Genomic DNA, 12,110 nt, shown 5'->3' with positions numbered 1-12,110 from the left:
ACCTATATCCTCTGTGCTCTGACCTCCTATCACTATTTTCTCTTTAGATGTCCCCAGCTATGATTCTGACCTTCAGAAAAGCAGTCGAAGGTCATGAGGATTCTTGACAGAATCAACACAGGCTGGAGCCAAAACCCTAATGCTGTGCACCAAAGTCCTTTCCTGTTTGGAGCTGCTGAGTGTAGTCTGAACTGTGAGTCTGGACCTGCTCTCTCAGTGAAGGCACAACCTATTGAACTCTGACTCTGAACTGTAGTTGTGGCTAATGCTGCTTATGATCCAAAAATCTAATTCAGCATTGAAAAAACTTCTAACCTCCAACCTGGAACATTCTGTCTCAGAGGGGACAGTGTGTACACTTGAAAGGAAAGACCAGGTGAAGAAGATGGAGAGGTCCCATGTGGCTCACTTACCATGTGCTTAATCTCAACACACTTCCCAAAGGTCCTTCAATCCCAGCCCAAAGTTAGTCGTAGTTCTAGAATGAATAGAGCCCTGAAGTGCTGACAGAGCTGAGGGAACCCTGGCTGCCGTGTCCCACAGAGAGACTCTTCAGGATCTTCTGTGAGGGCTTCTTTTTCTTCATTAGTTGAACATCATGTGGTATGAATGATTTCCCTGCACACACTGACACTCTCTGGTCAGTTTGCAAACCTGCCCTCCCACTTCAGGAAAGTTCTCCTACTCTGACTGACTTCTGGGTTGCAGCTTCATTTCCATAGAAGTTGTTTATTTTTTTTATAACAGGAACCTGACTAACACCTTGCATAGAGTAGCTAAACTTCTATAATGCCTAGAGGCAGCACAAGATGGGGCCACTGGATGTGGTTAGCTCTGTTTCTCTCAGCACATTGAAAGACACTTTTCTCTGCTTCCATCTTCAGTTGCTAGGTCTTTTCTGAATGGCATTTCACTGATATTAACCTTCTTGTCTAGCTCATGGACTATCCTGTAATGTTCTACCATCTGTACACTCTCTGATGTCCTCTTCTTCTGGGAATTTGACCCCCAAGCCTCCCTTCCTGGGGAGCTCATGCTCTGGTCTATTCACCATCTTCTATCCAGAGTCTCAGTACAATGTCAGGATGTCAGGAAGCTATGGGCTGGATAATGACCCAGGTACTATGGACTCTGTCCTTCTCATCCCATGATATTCCATCCTCTTACTTCTCCCTTGAAGATCCTTGTGCTTTCCCACAAGAAGTTGCTGAATGTGGCTACCTGGAAGGACAATCAAAGAGGGCTGCCAGAGAGGAGGGCACTACCAATAAGTCAAGCAACCCCATCTGCATCATCACAAGCATCTGTAGTATGGAGGTCTGCTAAACACGGTATGGGCCTCTCCCTTCCCTGGATGCCACCATCAAGTGTGATATAGGTCGTTCACATCATGGTGTGGACCTAGAATTCATCTGCAGTTAAGGACTTGGGAAAAGAGCCGTGTGGAGAAGTGCTGGCGGTGATGCCATTGGTTATTTCTTAAATACGAGTAATCCATGTATATCCAGCTCCTACAGAGCACCTTCCTTCCTTGCTCTTCACCCATGCTTCAGCAAGGATGCTGCTCACTGACCTATCAGTGGGGTGGTGGCAGAAGGGAGGTAAACAGAGTATCATAGGCTTGCCTCTCAATGTGATTGGTAATTTCTGGAAGGTCATTAGTGGAGGGATGTTCAGGGTCTTAGAAACTCCTCTTTATTCTCATCTGACACGTGCCATGTGCTGACAGAGGCCCCTCTAACCCTGATAAGAACAGCCTGAAGTCAATATTTAGATTATGACTGAAGATGAGACATTCAGAGGGAGTGAGGCAGTGTGCCTCACCAAGCATGACATGGGATCTACAGTTTGATAACTTTAACTGATGAAGGGAACCACCAGATATCTTCCACTGTTGTCCCTGGTTAGTTTTAAAGGCATTGTGATTTTCTGAAACAAAACTTTTATACCTTCATATTCATCACAGTGACTGGACACTTCCAGGTTATATTGCATTGCCAGAGTGAAGCCAAGGCACGTGTGCAAAAGGGACACCCATGTCATATCCACAGTCAAGAGCAGAGATAAATAAATGCATGCATGTAAGCTTGCTTGCATGTGATCATCTAAAGCTCTGTGCTATTGTGCAGTCTGGTACCCAAGCCCAGGGAATATCACTGCCCAAATTGTTGTGTCTTCTCATGTCAATTAAGATAATGAACTTGATCCTCTATAGACAGGCTCACAGGGGAACTTCATCTTCATCCCTCCAGGTCACTTCTGCACTACTTAAGATTTCTAATTAAAGGGCATGAATTGCTCCCAGTGGCCACCATAGCTCCCAACATTGAAAATTGTCAGATTCGTGACTAGAGGTTTCAGCTTCTCATTTTACCCAGGCTCAAACCTGACATCTTGTGGTGTGTCCTACCTGGCCCTCTCAGCTTCTCCCTGCATTATACCTGACACTGTTTTCACTCAACCATCAGCTCATCACTGGGATGTCTCTACTGTGTCCTTGACTAATGCTTTCTACCCAGGGATTAAGATTTCACAGCAGATTCCTTTGCCTTCAGGTTGATCTATTTTTCCATTTCCTCTGCCAGGTGCTTTTCCAGGTGTGGAGTCCCTCCCTCCAAGAGAAAGTCAGACTTTCAGGCCATTTTCCTTCTGCTAGCCTGTGCTTTGAGTAGGTCCAATTCAGTGCTACTAGGTATGTATGATGCTTACAGACCTTACCGTAACTTTTACAGATGGTATGGGCATTGAGAGCATGTAACCTTGGAAAGCATTTTAAATTAGTTACATATGTTCTCACTTAGGATGTATTTGCTGTCTCCTCAGTCTGTCTCTTCTGCTTCTCTGGTTCTACATCTCTCTGCTACTCCAGCTTTGTCTCTGTCTCTGCATTTGTTTCTGACTCTCTCATGTTCTCTATCTCTCTTCCTCTCTGCCTCTCAGCTTCTCTCTCCCTGTCTCTGTCTCTGCATTTGTTTCTGATTCTATCATGTTCTCTTTCTTTCTTCTCAGCCTCTCAGCTTCTCTCTCCCTGTCTCTGTCTCTGTCTGTGTTTCTCTCTCTCTCTCTCTCTCTCTCTCTCTCTCTCTCTCTCTCTCTCTCTCTCTTTCTGTGTGTGTGTGTGTGTGTGTGTGTGTGTGTGTGTGTGTGGTAGCATGCATATTTTGTGGGTAGCCTGTGGATGTCAGAGGATAACTCTATTGAGGCATTTCTCAAACCCTTAAAGGACCCAGAGATTTAACTCTATTTACTATTCTTGGAAAAGTTTTATAGGTGGAAGAACATGAAGGATCTGAGGCTGTGCCAGTCCATGCTGGAGAAGTACCTGACTGGACTGAGGAGTAGAAACCTCGGCCATGGACCATGAATGTGCTGTTCTCCTTCCTTGGATGACAGTTAGGACAATGGAATCTTCTCTGTCCTTCAGAATTTTCTTGGTTGCTGATTTGGGGGATCCTCAATCTCTCAACTTAGTTCTCTAATGTCAAGTAGTATTGAATCTTAGCATCCTACTTATTTGCCCCTGTTATTTCTGTCTACCTTTATTTTGCCAGAATTTTTTATGGCTATGACAGTACTTTGGTAACACTTTAGGACTGGCAAGGCCACATCAGGGTACCAAGAGCCCTTACTTACACAGGATAGACTTCTTTTAACACTAATCTTGACTCTGTGGTGAGAGAGAACTTAAAACTCAGAGTATGTCCTGCCCCACTGTGGTTCCTGAGCCTGAGAGCTCAAAGCTCAACAGTCCAACCTTCTTGGTTTATTCGGGGTTGGGAATTTTTGCAGTCTTTTCTTGTCAGTGTCAACCACTACTTCAGTTGAAGCTGGAAGTCCAGAAACCAAGGGGTGGGAGTGTCTTGCAAGATCTTGATACATGTTGGATCTTCTGACTTCCATCGCTACATTCAACATTAAATATATCACATTTCTCCAAAGGCCATGCCTGTTCCAGTATCCTGAACTCAGTGAGGAGGATGGACCAAGAGTCAAAGGAATGAAGGTCAAGCTCTTGATTTTATCAGAGAGTCTGAGCAAGACCACTGATGTTCTGGGAAAAAATTGACTTCTTAGTGGAAACTGCATCTGCTGTAAATAACCAACAACCTGTTCAAGGAGAAATATTCCTCTGCCATGATGAAAACAGTGAGTCCACACAGGAAATGGGTCCAAGGTCTATCACCTTAATGCTTCCAATTCTATCTTATAGGGAATGCTAACAAATCTGCATAGTTCTATGTTCCAGAGGATGATAAAAGGTGCTGCAGTTGGCATGACTGCTGACAAGAGACACTCAGAGGTTCACTTCAAATTCAATGTTCTGATCGTCTTCATGGTCTTTCCTTAGTCTCCCCTTAGAGACAGAACTGAAATTCACCATGGACCACATCTTTTACATGCAGGTAAGATGATCACTTTAGATAACTTAGCTTTTGATGCTAAGGCAATGGGATTCCAAAAAGCTATGAGAGGAGAGGGCACAAAGTGTAGCTCAGTCCTGCAGCTCATACCATGCATAGCTGATGTCCTCAATTCTGTTCTCAGGGAGAAGCATGGGGAAATGTCTATTTCATGTCAAAGGAAACTCCCAATCAGTCTCATGTTCTGCACCTAGAGCAGAGGCTTTGCTTGCATCACATCCTAAAGCAAGTGAGGTTGGAAACGTGGTTGCATATGACTAGTCCTACCACACTTGCTGCAGCTGTTGTGAGGGATGTTCCCCGTACATCTTTATCCAGTGCCATCCAGGTATGAGTTAGGTACTCGTGCTACAGTGACAACCCAATGCATCTAAATTGTCCATATATGGAAGGACAGGGTATTTAGTGTTTTGGTAAAAGTACCCATATCTGTCCATGACTAAGATAAATATACACTGTGTCCTTGTGAGAAAGGGGAAACCATGCTGAGGAAGGTCCTTTCTGAGGACAAGGGCCCTGAGAACACAGAAACCCAGCAAGGCTCACAGGAAAAGCCACATTTGAAGCCCTGCTTGACAGACCCAGCATCTCTCCTTCCTCCTGGCTTTCTTTGTAAAACAGGCTCCCCCTCAGACACACCCATTCCAGTCATTCTCACAGCCATCACCTTATCCCACAATCTGGATGTCAGTCAACGCTTACACCTCTCCCTTTGTGAAACAAGGGAAGGTGATAATCATGCCCAGTGTCCTATGAGTTCTATATTAAGCCTGTCTTACTGCACGTTTAGACCTGTCAGCAGCCTTTGCTCTTGTGGAACATGGGCAGATGTTGCCCATACACAGTATCCTAACAGCTTTAGAATGGGCCTACTTCACTGCACAGCTAGGCCTGTTGCATCAGGCTTTTCTGTGAGCCATGTGGACATCTTTTTCCTTTGGTTTGCTTGCCTTGTAAAGTAGACCTAGGGGATGATATCAGGAAATCTCTTCACCTTTTAAGTCTTTACAGCTCCTCCCTCATGTCCTTGGCATTTTTAAATGAGCCAAGCTCCAATTACACCCATTGCTAAAGACAGCCAAATCACACCCCTTTAATTCCTGACCTGGTCCTGATCTCACCTCCAAAACACTCAGAGGACATAATCCATCTCTCAATTCTCTGCGGTCCAGACAATGAGCTGACAGTTGGAGGGAACGTAGAGGCAAAGTGGCCTTTGTGAGCACCATATTTTCTAGGAACATTAACCAATGATATTGAGATTCTTCTAATGTGGCAATGGCTCATACTCTCATAACAGAGTGCTGTGTCTTTTTAAATTGTAGAGGGGAGATGGTCTCCTTCTGCGACAGATATGAGCTGGGTTTAGTACTGCTCATGCTGAGAGATGAGCATGTTCAATCAGAAGGTAGCCTTTTCTTCTGGTCCCACATGGAGCCATTGATCACCTGTCTCATTCTTTCTGCTGCCTGGAAATCCCCAGCGCTTTTGAGTTTAACATAAGGAGCCATGGGGCTATCGTTTCCTGCACATTCTTCCCACATACCAGCCATGCTCTCTCGATTCACAGAATACTAAGGTGTCCTGTAAGCTTTCCCAGTCTCTCTGAAGAACTCAATCTGCCTGGTTATTGGCACTTGCTCTGGACGATGCCACTGAAAAACCATGTGCTTTTATTATTGTTATTGCATACTTTTACTGCTCTGTTTTGGTATAAGTGAACATTCATGAAGATCAACTTAAAAATATACATGCAAATTGTATTCACAGAAGTGTCAATGCTCTTGTCCCAAGCTATTATGCCCCCAAGCCCCTCTAACCCAACAAGTTATCTCATTCCCAAGATTTTCTTGGTCTTTGCAGGATTTGCTCAATTTGGCCCATATTTCCTGGGAATGTTTGCTTCTGGTTTGTAGCAATGACCCTGCTGCTTTTAGCTGGCAAACCATATCTTTTTTCTCAGGTGTTTGTTAAGCAGGCCATCTCCCTTGTCTTATCTCATGTGAAGTTATCATTATAAATCTCCTTGCAAGAAGGAGTTGAAATAACACTTGCAATGTTGTATTTATGGGCTTGATCGTCAAGGTTACTCATAGACATGAGAATGAGGTAGGTTAAGAGAAACATAGTAAGCTGATAAATCCTATCAAATTCCCAGTGATGTGTTCAAATCTGTGATGCTTAAACTTGGGTGACTAAATAGTACTTTGCAAAAGTCTAGACTTGAGCCTAGCCATGCAGAGTCCAAAGAATTGCACTTCAGATTTTGGGTTTACCCAGGGCTGAAAGACAAATCTACAATAGCCATCGGCATTCCCACAAACATATAAAAGCAAATGCTACTACTAGATGCCATGAATGATCCTTTTCTTGTAGTTTACTTGTCATCCTTTAGGATTTTAGCATCCTTTTCTGTCATGTGTTCTTGAGGGCTCTTGGATTATAGCATGCTCCCTTCTTTGCAGTGGCAGCCTTGCCCCAAAATCTGGGATATTACAAAGCCTGGATGGTGTTGCAATGAGGGGTCTGCTGGCATTTTCCCTAAATAGAAGCTGAGTGAGTTGTTGGGTTTTCCTGAGTTCAGAGTTATTGAGCAGAGTGAGGCAGGACAGGTGCACACAGTCTCAAATCAGTGGTCATGCTTTACCCACACACTGCTCTACTGTGGACAGCAGCACAGGATAGGAACTTGACACTTAGCTGGCTTGTTCCTCACTACGTTCTCACAGCTTTTCAACTTGGACCACATTTGTTATGGTCAAAGATGCAGTCTAGTGTGTTTTAAGTTCCAATCTATTGGTTGGTGGATGAGTTAGGATGCTGAAAGTTACTGTTTATACCATTCTGTGCCCTATTTTGATCCCTGCCTTTGGTATCACCATGTCATGTGTTCCCTCCAGAGTTCATCCCAACATTTATCATCATTCATAAGCTTTCCAACCAGCTCTGAGAATTCATTTCCCAGAAAATAGAATATCCTTGGATGATAATAACATCTCTGGGCTCTTATAAGACCATCCTGGTGAATGGTATTGCTCTGCCAGGAATTGGTCCATGATAAGCAGATTCCAGGCACCTTTGATCAAAATGTAATGAGATGATCTTGACCCTTAGGCTGTTAGTAAATATTCAAAATGGTTCTTGGACACCCTGCACAAAGGAGCTAAGAAATTTTCAAAGGGCTTTTGGGGCTTTTGGACCCTGCTTGTGTGTTTATCAAGGTACTGGTCTGGGTGAACATCTCTGCACAGCAGCATATCTGTAGTGTCTCGTCATTACTTCATTATGCTCCCAAGAGACTGGGGAATGGAGAGGACACAGTCACACTAAAATCCAATCTCTGGTGTATGAATGATGGGTTGTGCACAATAGAGTGGGTACTCATCAGAAGTAACATTTGGATATTATTTTTCAGCTATGGAGGAAGAACCTTTTGGCCATCATCTTCAAGCCTGCATGTGTTCATATTTGTGTCCCAGGCCTCGAGCTTTTGAGTCTCCAGGGGAAAACTTTTGGTGGGGTGGCTACAGGATCTACATGCGGGTCTCTTTGTTTGCCTTCTGTACATGAATAACACAGGTGATGTACTGAGTAACTGGGTATAGGACCCCTGAAGGGGTAGTTGTGTCTCTCTCTCCCCTCGGAGCACACAGGGTCTTCACATTCTCGGTACACATGTACTCCATTCTTGAAGCTCTTGCACACCTGCTCCCCAGTCACGGTCTGACCACAAGTGATTAGACTTTTGATGTTCCTAGGAGAACACCCCTAACTGGATGTTTCCATTCTTAGCCCCTGTGTAGGGAGGAGAACAAAGACCTGGAGATGTCATGCTGTTCACCTGTTCAAACAGTGCAGAAGAGCAAGCAACCAACACCAGACCTTCTGGGTGCTAGGACCCTGTCACTATCCACCGGGTATCTAGGATGCCTCTGTACAGGCGGTATGGCAGAAGTTAATTCTTTCCAAAAGAGCCTGACTGACATAGTGAAGAGAGCTCCCACAACCTCTCTGTCACAGTCTCCATCAGTTCTTGCATGTCTCCTTGGCTATCACTTCAGAGAGCTTCAGATTCTCCTGACAAGAGAGTTCCAGCAAAAACTCGGACTTCAGGTTAGAGGGACAAGTATAGCAATGGGGTTCTTATGCATTGGTGCAGTGCTAGCACATCTGGGGGGTGCAAAGACTGGTGGGAAGGACCTGGGAAAATATCTTCGGCAAGAAATCCATTCTTCTCTCAACTCACAAGTTCCTTCATTTTGTTCTCCATATTCAGTCTCATGATACTGAACAGACTGTTCTAGCTGATGAGGCCGGGCTTAGAAGATGGACTACAGCCAAGAACCCTGGCCACCATAACAACAAGTCACACCTTTAGGAAACACTTGAAAAGCACTTGTGCACAGTAGAAAAGTACAAGGATTAAAGTCTCCTCAGGCATTCCAGCATAGAGTCTGACAGACTCAGGTCAGAGGTTACCTCCAAATAATAGAAGAGGAAGAAGGTCCCACTTGACAGAAGAAGCCTGTGGCTGAGGCCGTTGCAACAAGGACTATGATTGTGAAACTTGTTTCTCCGTGGATACCGGTTTCAGAAATCTGTGCCCAGGTATCCACAGTCCTCCTCACATACCTCATTTTATAGAACTTTGCAAGTCCTGACATTGTGTCATGTGCTGATGATATCCCACTAGACACATCGGGTAACAAAGATTTTTACCCATTTAAGAGTCTGGAAATAGGCTGGACCTACTGTTGACATTAAAGGTGCATTTCTCTACTTTGTGATTATTGACCCTTTTCAAACTTGTTTGACATCCTCTACATCTATGATGACAGGGAACAAGGCTCAGGGCCTGATATTTCCAAGATTCATCCCTATGAAATTCAGAATCCTATACCTCAAAACTGTACAGATACCACTGTGGAATGTATTAAAAAACAAAGTATCTGATATAGGAATTTTACAGATTGATTTATAGGTCCAGCACTCAGCCACAGAAACCTACAGAGAATCATTCAGGGATTCCAACTTTAGATATTGAGTGATGCCAGTAAAAAAGTGACCTGTGGAAGGCTCACATAGTCACATCATTGCCTCTGTGACCTATAGTGCATGATTGCCTTGCTCTCTGTCACCATTTACAGAATAACAGTGCAGGGCAGCAAGGCAGTACAGTATTCCTAGGGTGGTGTGGTGTGTGGTTCCAGGGCATACCACCATCCCTTCATCCTCTACATCTAGGATGAAAGCAAGAAGAAAATGGGAGGGATTGTGTGAGGGCAAGATTCGTGGCCCAATTCAGCCTAGTTGTCATCTACCAGGCTGGAAGAGCACAGCTGCCTCTGTATCGAGGATTCAGGTCAGGAATGTCACCAGAGACAGAGGAGTCAATGTTTTCCCTATGAATGTACTATACCTGACATCTTTCACTATGACAGAACAAAGACAGGATAGCTTGCCAATACAAGAACTAGCACGTGACTGGCATGGGGGATTCCCTGGTACAGGATTGGCTGAGTATACAGAAGGGCTGACAAGCCAGCAGAAATGTAGGAAACACACTGAGGTCATGTGCCTGGTAGCATGAGATATGTAGCCACACAGCTGCGTAGATGAGCTTTCTTGCTCTGACTGAGGCAGAACCATGGCAGGGCCTGCCTGGGCCCTCCATCAGTACCTTTGATTCCAGCTGCTTCTCTCTCTCTTGTAAGTCACAAGCCGTATGAAACACTACTCTTGGCTGCCAGCATCACATTGGCTTTGTTCATATTACAGACATGACATATAAGTATCTATTCCCCTCCTACCTATGAGCTGGACTAGGGACATGGGAACATCAGATCCCTAGGTCCAGTCTTCTGACTATTCCCATAGAGTGTCAGGGAAATATTTTAACCTTGGATTTCCTGCTCTTAGAAGCCAAATTAAACCAGTCAGTCCAGCAGCCTTATCAAGGATGACACTCTGGGAGTCATCTAAGCCCATCCTCTCACTTGGCTTTTCCTGCTGGCTATTTCCTGGTCAGTCACTTCCTCTGTGGCATTGAAAATCAGCAAGGAGCTAAGAAAGGACCCCAAAGTCACCCTAAGACTCAATACTGGTATTCCCACACTGTGAGGCACTTAAGGTTGACCTGAGAGCTGCTCAAGAGAACATGCTTTTGCATACACTAGCAAGATTTTGCTGAAAGGACGCAGATATAGCTGTCTCTTGTGAGACTATGCAGGGGCCTGGCAAACACAGAAGTGGATGCTCACAGTCAGCTAGTGGATGGATCACAAGGCCCCCAATGGAGGAGCTGGAGAAAGTACCCAAGGAGCTGAAGGGATCCGCAACTCTATGGGCGGAACAACATTATGAACTAACCAGTACCCCGGAGCTCTTGACTCTAGCTGCATATGTATCAAAATATGGCCTAGTCGGCCATCACTGGAAAGAGAGGCCCATTGGACATGCAAACTTTATATGCCCCAGTACAGGGGAACGCCAGGGCCAAAAAAAAAATTAAAAACTGGGAATGGGTGGGTAGGGAAGGGGGGGGATGGGGGACTTTTGGAATAGCATTGGAAATGTAATTGAGGAAAAGATGTAATAAAAAAAATATATATATATAAAAAAAAGAGTACATGCTTGGTCCCCACCACGAGGAAAAGTAGATCAAAGCTGACATGCACTCAGGAGTTTAGACCCTGACTCCACAGTGCTTGCCCTGTGAGCATTTTACACACTGTACTGTATCCCCAGGACCAGAATCAGAGCCACTAAGTGAGTGGCAGGATGTGGTGTGCACTTAATAGCCAAAGGCATCCTCAGTGGCAAGCCGAGCGGCTGCAGGGAAATCTCTAACCCAGAATGCTGGACGGGGCCAAGATCCAGCAAGGAAAACTTCCCTAGAGAAAACTGTTCCAAAGACTGTTACAGCTCAATAACAGGGATGCTCTCAGATGATTCTTGGTGAAATAGCTCATACATTTTTTTCCCCTTGTGAACAGAGAACTCATAAACAATATGGGTTGAGGTGGGACCCCGGGAAGGATGCTGCCAGTTTGCTCCATCTGAGAAGTAGGATACTTCATTTGCATGGAGGAGGCCCTCAGGTGTTGTCCCTAGATAACATGGTCCTCCTAGTAGAATGTCATTTTCACTTGTTCTGAGACCAGTAGGACTTTTTAAACCTACTTCAACATTGCCAGGTCTTATGTCTGGTGGCAGGCTCCACTGCTCCACATGAAACTACACACACACAAAAAAGGTATGTCATCTAATCAATACATGGGGTTGAAAGCTAAAGCAATGGCCCTCAAAAAAAGTCATGCAAAGTCAGCTTCCTCATCATCCTGGAATTGGAATTAAAGTTGTGTTCTGTGACCTGTGCTCTCTCCACCATGGTAACAAGGAAACCAAGGACAACAAATGATGGGCAGGCCAGGGAGAATCTTGGATGCTTACTCACTGATGGTGTGAAGTGAAACTGGGGCTGCCACCCTGGAGCCAGCATGGAAGTTCCTCAGAACAAGGAAAATAGGAGTGAGTGCTGTCTGATCCATCAGTAGGATGCAGGGATGCTCAGACATCCAGGCTCATTGTTACACTGTTCACTGTGGCTCAAAAAAGGAACCAGCCGGGAGGTGTTCCAATACACGAGTGGAGATAAGAAGTCAGAGCACTGACAGATCATTAGTGTTC

This window comes from Mus caroli, unplaced genomic scaffold (assembly GCF_978045245.1).
Source record: "Mus caroli unplaced genomic scaffold, Mus_caroli_1 scaffold_9, whole genome shotgun sequence".
Lineage (NCBI taxonomy): Eukaryota > Metazoa > Chordata > Mammalia > Rodentia > Muridae > Mus > Mus caroli.
The sequence above is the reverse complement of the archived record's forward strand: the minus strand, read 5'-3'. Positions refer to the sequence as shown.